Source organism: Mus caroli, chromosome 4 (genome assembly GCF_900094665.2).
Source record: "Mus caroli chromosome 4, CAROLI_EIJ_v1.1, whole genome shotgun sequence".
In the NCBI taxonomy this organism is placed as follows: Eukaryota; Metazoa; Chordata; class Mammalia; order Rodentia; family Muridae; genus Mus; species Mus caroli.
Genome location: NC_034573.1, coordinates 27064952 through 27072347, shown reverse-complemented (window position 1 = coordinate 27072347; position 7396 = coordinate 27064952). Strand labels below are relative to the sequence as shown.

At 45.1% G+C, this 7396-nt stretch overlaps 1 pseudogene; it reads left to right on the top strand.

Moving 5' to 3' along the window:
• Positions 1-4148: 4148 nt before the first annotated feature.
• On the top strand, positions 4149-4857 carry LOC110293537 (annotated as a pseudogene).
• The last annotated feature ends 2539 nt before the right edge of the window (positions 4858-7396 follow it).

Here is a 7396-nt window from a genome sequence, read left to right as displayed (position 1 = left end):
CTCCCTCCCTCCCTCCCTCCCTCCCTCCCTTTATTCTCCTTTTCTTCTTCTTCCTGATGACTCTGGAGCTTGGGGTCCAGCACCCACTGATCTGGTTGCTTCCTCTTGGCAACATCAGACTCCATCGGGGATTGCCAGGTGCTGCCACTTCTGTCTGCCACTTCTGGAGGACATCTGTCAGCTGGGAATCTGGGAACTGGGAATCCAGAAACCGTGAGTCTGACACCCCTGAGTTTGGTAGCCATGAATCTAGACACCATGAGTCTGGAAACCGTGAATCCTATAATCATGAATTCTGCATCCCTGAGCCTGGCAGCCGTTAATCCAGGAACCCTGAATCTAGCAGCCATAACTCCCACAGCCATGAATCCTGTAACCATGAATCTCCCAAGATGAATTCAGAAACCATGGATCCTGAAAGAATATGAGTCTTCTTCCTGTCACCTCAAGCACTTTGTCATGTGTGGAATCTTCATGTTCCCCCTTTGTCCCAAGTCTAGTGTCTCTTCAGCTCCAATTTCTGCCTCCTCTTCCCTTTTCTCTGGATGCTGCTGTTTGATGAGCTCTTGAGGACAACAGAACAGATAATCTAGGGCTGTACCCCCAATGCCCTAGAACCCACTGGAGGTTTTTCTGCTTTCTTCCAAATTCAGGATACTTTTTCAGGCCAGGAAACACAGGGGTCACAGCATCTTCCTCCTAGGCTGCTTGTCAATCAGGGAACACCTGTCACAGTGATGGTTTTGCCCAAAAGACCACCAAGGAGCAGATACTGATGCAATTGCATTAGGGTCTCTTTATTTAAGCTTGAGCTTGAGCTTGGGCTCCATGCCAACCCCGACACAGCAGGAAGGTGGAGCCCTGAGCCTAGTTTTAGGCAAGCATGTATAGAGGCAAGACAGGGGCATCTAGCCTGGTACACTTCTGATTGGGGGACCATTATGGCCTTTAACATAATTGGCTGGTGCTGGGAGCCAAACCATAAACTTAACTTCTGTTTTCCTCCTGATTGATGGTTGTTAGGAAGTGAAGTGTCAGGGGCAGGCTTGTAACCTGGGGAACAACTTGGAAACTGGTGCTAGATGTAGGTTTTGTTGAGGGGTAACCTGGAAACTGGTGCCTGTTATTTTACTTGAGTTCAGCCTTAGGTCAGGTTCTTTTTTTTTTTTTTAAGATTTATTTATTGTTATATGTAAGTACACTGTAGCTGTCTTCAGACACACCAGAAGAGGGTGTCATATCTCATTACAGATGGTTGTGAGTCACCATGTGGTTGCTGGGATTTGAACTCAAGACCTTTGGAAGAGCAGTCAGTGCTCTTAACCGCTGAGCCATCTCGCCAGCCCCCAGGTCAGGTTCTTTAAGATGGAATCTGAACCCCAAAAGATTTGGTCTCTCAAAGATCAAAGTGAATGAGTAACAACCAAGACCCTCAGCATCACAGCATCTGTCTAGAATGCAGAACACTTCTGTCTTAGTCAGGGTTTTACTGCTGTGAACAGACACCATGACCAAGGCAAGTCTTATAAAAACCAACATTTAATTGGGGCTGGCTTACAGGTTCAGAGGTTCAGTCCATTATCATCAAGGTGGGAGCATGGCAGTATCCAGGCAGGCATGGCACAGGAGGAGCTGAGAGTTCTATGTCTTCATCCAAAGGCTGCTAGTGGAAGACTGACTTCCAGGCAACTAGGGTGAGGATCTTATACCCACACCCACAGTGACATACCCATTCCAACCAGGTCACACCTATTCCACCAAGGCCACACCTTCAGATGATGCCACTCCCTGGTCCAAGGATATACAAACCATCACACCTGCTGTGTAGACGAGGGCAGTGGAGTCTGCACAGCCCCTGAGACACCAGGTTGCTAAATTAGAAATGTTTTTGATATACTCATGCCTCACAGACCAAGTAGGACTCAGATTCATGGCTCCTTGGCTTCCTGAGTGCAGGGATTAGGGGCTGTGTGACCACAAGAAGCAATTTAGATTGGAACTTTTTTTTTTTTTTTTTTCCAAAACAGAGTTTCACTTTAGAGCCCTGGCTGTCTCGGAACTTCCTCTGTAGACCAGACTGGCCTCAAACTCAGGCATGGCACTGGAGCAGTTGCTGAGAGTTTACTTCTTGAGACAAGGCAGAGTCACTGGGAATGGCTGTAGCTTTTTGTTGTTGTTGTTTAAACCTAAAAGCCCTCCCCACTGATACATCTTCTCTATCAAGGCCACACCTCCTAATCCTTCCCAAACAGTTCCAGTAACTGAGGACCAAGCATTCAAATATCTGAATTGATGGGGGCCATTCTCATTCAAACCAGCACAGTACCTGTCTCAGGATGTTACTTCTTGTTATTGATGTGAGGTTATGAGGATGTAGACTCCTCGCAGTCTTTGGTGTGTTCTCCTGGCATTCACTCAGTTGTTAAAAAGTCTTCAAGGATGAACTGGTCAGATTGATTTATCTGTGTGGGCCAAAGAAATTTAATGATGCTTTACAATCATAATAAAAGTTTGAATTAAATAAATAGATATACAGTTAATCTTCATTTTGTCTTTGTACTGGCTAGTTTTGTGTCAACTTGACACAGCTGGAGTTATCACAGAGAAAGGAGCTTCAGTTGAGGAAATGCCTCCATGAGATCCAATTGTAAGGCATTTTCTCAATTAGTGATCAAGGAGGAAAGGCCCCTTGTGGGTGGGACCATCTCTGGGCTGGTAGTCTTGGTTAAGAGAGCAGGCTGAGCAAGCCAGTAACATCCCTCCATGGCCTCTGCATCAGCTCCTGCTTCCTCACCTGCTTGAGTTCCAGTCCTGACTTCCTTGGTGATGAACAGCAGTATGGAAGTGTAAGCTGAATAAACCCTTTCCTCACCAACTTGCTTCTTGGTCATGATGTTTGTGCAGGAATAGAAACCCTGACTAAGACAGTCTTCTAATTTGAACATTTATTTTCTTGAGTATATACACAAGAGATACATTGAACAAGTATCCTTCCTGCCTCCTTCTTATTCATACAGTAATCTTACCTTGAGACTGTTCATACTAGGAACTTCTTGTTCTCTTTTCAAACTAGCTTATGCATAAATGAACAATTTTATTTACTTACTTACTTACTTACTTATTACTGAGTTATGGTCTCCTCATGTCACTCTAGCTGCCCTGGAACAGACTAGGCTGGCAATAAACTCAGAGACTGGCCTGTATTTGCTACCGTATTGTTGAGTTTAAACACATGTGCGTCCACACTTTTTATGTTTCAGTACTGAATATATTCATTAAATGTATGGAGTTCATTATTTTGCTTGTAAATTTTATAATTAAATGTTAAAAGCTCCTTGGACAGTGACTCATTACTACTTAAATATATGTATGCATATATAGTATGTTTTCACTCAGTTAGCTCTCCTAACAGTCAGTCTGTCTGTCCTTGAGGCTAGATAAGTTTGACTCCTTAAGGCATCCTCCTCAGCAGATGGGAAAAGATACAGAGACCTACAAGCAGACACTATGCAGGGAGTGAGAGACCTTGGAACACTCAGCTCTAAATGGGATGTCTCCATCAAATTCTTCCCCTCACAGCTCAGGGAACCCTGTAGAAGAGAAGGCAGGAAGAGTGTGAGAGGCAGAAGGGATGGACAGTACCAAGAAAACAAGGCTTTCAGAATGCAACAGTATTGATGCACATATAAACGTAGAGGCTGAGGCAGCATGCACAGGTCCTCACAGGTCATAAGACGGTGGGTGAGTCTGTGCATCTAATCTGTTTCTTGTGTCTTTTCTTGGGCTGTTTTCTTTCTGTTTGTTTGGTTGTTTGTCTGATTTGTTTGTTTTACCATATTATATTATATTATATTATATTACTATGTCTTAGAAGCTTTTTTTTTCCCATTGAGACACAGAAAGGGAGTGGATCTGGATGAGAGGGAGATAGGAAAAAATTGGAAAGAGTAGAAGAAGGGGAAGACATAATCAGGATATATAGTGTGAAAAACTATTTCCAATAAAGAAAAACAATTTGACTCCTTACCAATTTATCTTTCATTGACATTTTTTATGTAAAAATCAAAACAAAATCTGTCTAAAAATAGGATAGGCAAGTAGTACTTAAGAAATATCAGTGTTGAGGCGCGGGCGTCGGCACAGAGTGCGGGTGGAGGGCGCGGACCAACCGAGCGCACCGACCATGGCCTCCAAGTGTCCCAAGTGTGACAAGACCATATACTTCGCCGAGAAGGTGAGCTCCCTGGGCAAGGATTGGCACAAGTTCTGTCTCAAGTGCGAGCGCTGCAACAAGACACTGACCCTGGGCGGTCATGCTGAGCATGATGGGAAGCCCTTCTGCCACAAGCCCTGCTATGCCACACTGTTTGGACCCAAAGGCGTGAACATCGGGGGCGATGGCTCCTACATCTACGAGAGGCCTCAGACGGAGGCCCTTCAGGTCACTGGCCCCATCGAGGTCCCCGTGGTGAGGACTGAGGAGCAGAAGACCAGCGGGTCCCCCAAGGGTTCCAACAAAGCCTCTAGTGTCACCACGTTAACTGGGGAGCCCAACATGTGTCCATGATTCAACAAGAGAGTGTACTTCGCTGAGAAGGTGACCTCTCTGGGCAAGGATTGGCACTGGCCCTGCCTGCGCTGTGAGCGCTGCTCCAAGACCCTGAACCCAGGCGGGCATGCTGAGCAAGATGGCCAGCCCTACTGCTACAAGCCTTGCTATGGAATACTCTTTGGACCCAAAGGAGTGAATACTGGTGCTGTGGGCAGCTATATCTACGACAAGGACCCGGAAGGCACAGTTCAGCCCTAGATCTGCAGATGCTGTCCTCGGGGTCACCTGTTTGACCTGGAGGCAAAGTGGCCTGTTGCCTAGATATGCCTCAGCGTGTCTCGCCTGCAAATCCGGAACCTAAGTAGTGAAGGAGAAAGCCTGGATAGTCCCAGAGCTTCAGCCCCCTTTGTCACCTTGGCGTGTCTCGTGTTGCCCACCGTTTACTTTCTGTTTGTGTGCCTCCGTAGCCCCCCATGGGTCCTGTGTTCCTATGTTCCTGTGTCCCTGATAGCTCTCCAAGGTGACTGTCCTATGATATCCCTTTGCCCACACCTGCCCACCAGTATTATTTATGCTCTGCTTGGCAGTGATGGCTGTGAGCTCACAGCATTCCCAGGGTGATGACTGGCGCCCTTGAGAGGAACCCTCTGCTGGTTCCCACACTACTCCCTACCTACCCTCACATGCTTCATGGCTATGGAGACTTTTGCTGTCAATAAATAGTTTGGTTTGAAAAGAAAGAAAGAAAGAAAGAAAGAAAGAAAGAAAGAAAGAAAGAAAGAAAGAAAGAAAGAAAGAAAGAAAGAGAAAGAAAGAAAGGAAGAAAGAAAGAAATCTCAGTGTTAGCCGGGTATGGTAGCACATGCCTTTAATCCCAGCACTTGGGAGGCAGAGGAAGGCAGATTACTGAGTTCAAGGCCAGTCTGGTCTACAAAGTGAGTTCCAGGACAGTCAGGGCTATACAGAGGAACCTTGTTTCAAGAAAGGAAGAAAGAAAGAAAGAAAGAAAGAAAGAAAGAAAGAAAGAAAGAAAGAAAGAAAGAAAGAAAGAAAGAGAAAAAAAAGAAATATCAGTGTTTTTACATTTACTTCTACATTTTATATGGAAAAGTCCAAGCTTAGAAATGTGCCCGAGAGCTAAGGTTTAGAGCCATCATCGGGTTCTAGTATTTGAATGAAAATGAGGCCATGACCACACTTAGGTATCATCGAGGAGAAGGTTTTTTGTAGATATGAGGGAGAACACAGACAGAGACATCTGGAAGGGTCCAGACTGAACATAGCCAGCAGAATAAACCAGGCCATGAGAGGGGAGAGGGAGACAGAAAAGGAAAAAAGGCAAATGGATGAAGAGAGGAACCAAGGACCAAGAGGCCAAAAAGAGAAGGTAGGCAAAATGGCTGGGTTTTATAGGAAAAGGGAGGCTGGTGGAAGGCTAGTCTTGGTTGTCAACTTGACTATATTTGGAATGAACTTCAATCCAGAAATGGAGGGCACACCTGTGAGAGATTTTTCTGCTTGGTTTGAGGTGGGGAAATCCACTTCTAGTCTGGACCTTTGATCTGGATCCTGAAGCAGGAAGACACAAAACAATGAAGCGTTTGGTTGTTGCCTTGCAAGCACATCCATTCCTTTATTGGCATTAGAGCCTTCTTCTTTCAGATACCAGCATATACTGAAGACCATCCAAGACATCCAGCCTTTGCACTGAGCAATTGCTGGACTTTCTGTTCATAGCTAGCCATTGTTGGATTAGCTGGACTACAGCCTGCAGACAGTAGCCCCTTTTTCTTTCTCTCTTTCTCTCTTTCTCTCTCTCTGATTCATATAAATAGATTTTATATATCTATAGATAGACATATAGATATAGATACATATAAATGAATATTGATACATATAAATATATAGATGGCTATATATAGACATAGATTTAGATGAATATATATAGACACACAAATATATAGATGAATAGGTAGGTAGATAGAGATAGATAGATAGATTCTTCTATAAAATTTGTTACTCTAGAGAACCCCAATTATTATGGGAGGGAAGCCAAGGTCAAGAGCTAGAGAGGTTTAGGTTGGAATTTGTCTTAGGGTTTTACTGCTGTGAACAGACACCATGACCAAGGCAAATTTTACAGGAACATTTAATTTGGTCTAGCTTACAGGCTCAGAGGTTTGGTCCATTATTATCAAGGCAGGAGCATGGCAGCACCCAGGCAGGCATGATGCAGAGGAACCGAGTTCAACATCTTGCTCTGAAGACAAACAGGAGAAAACTGGTTTCCAGGTGTTGGGAGCTATTAAGACAACACAGTTGTCCTGATCTCTGAATTGGGCCTCTCCCCCCGAGAAGAAAAGGGGGTCAAAAGTGGGCCACCGACACACCGCTCTGAGAACAACCACAGATTGTTCCAGCCCTAAGTCAGCGCCAGATGTCTTGACCTCAAGATGTACCTTGATGCCACTCAGAATGTTTCCGTGTCGTTATTCGCACAAGGTTCTTGTCTCTCTCTATCTCCCCATTTGGTTCTTAGGAGAAGGTCCCTCAAGACCCTCGAATAACTGGACCTGCTGGATGGGTCAAGTGGCGTCAGACGTGGGGCACGAGGTATGATCACCCTCCAGACAACGGATTCAAGAGGTACCGCGCAGACAGTGAGACAGTTCCCCGCCACTTCGCTCGAGTGTCGCGGACGACGAGAGGTAAGCCTAGGCATTCAGTTGTTGTCCCATTAACCATGGGGAATGTTCTGTCCAAAGAGACAGTTTTTAGTCAAGAGATGAAGGGGTCTCTTTAGGAGAGAGGGATAAGAGCTAAAGAAAAAGGATTTAATAAAAT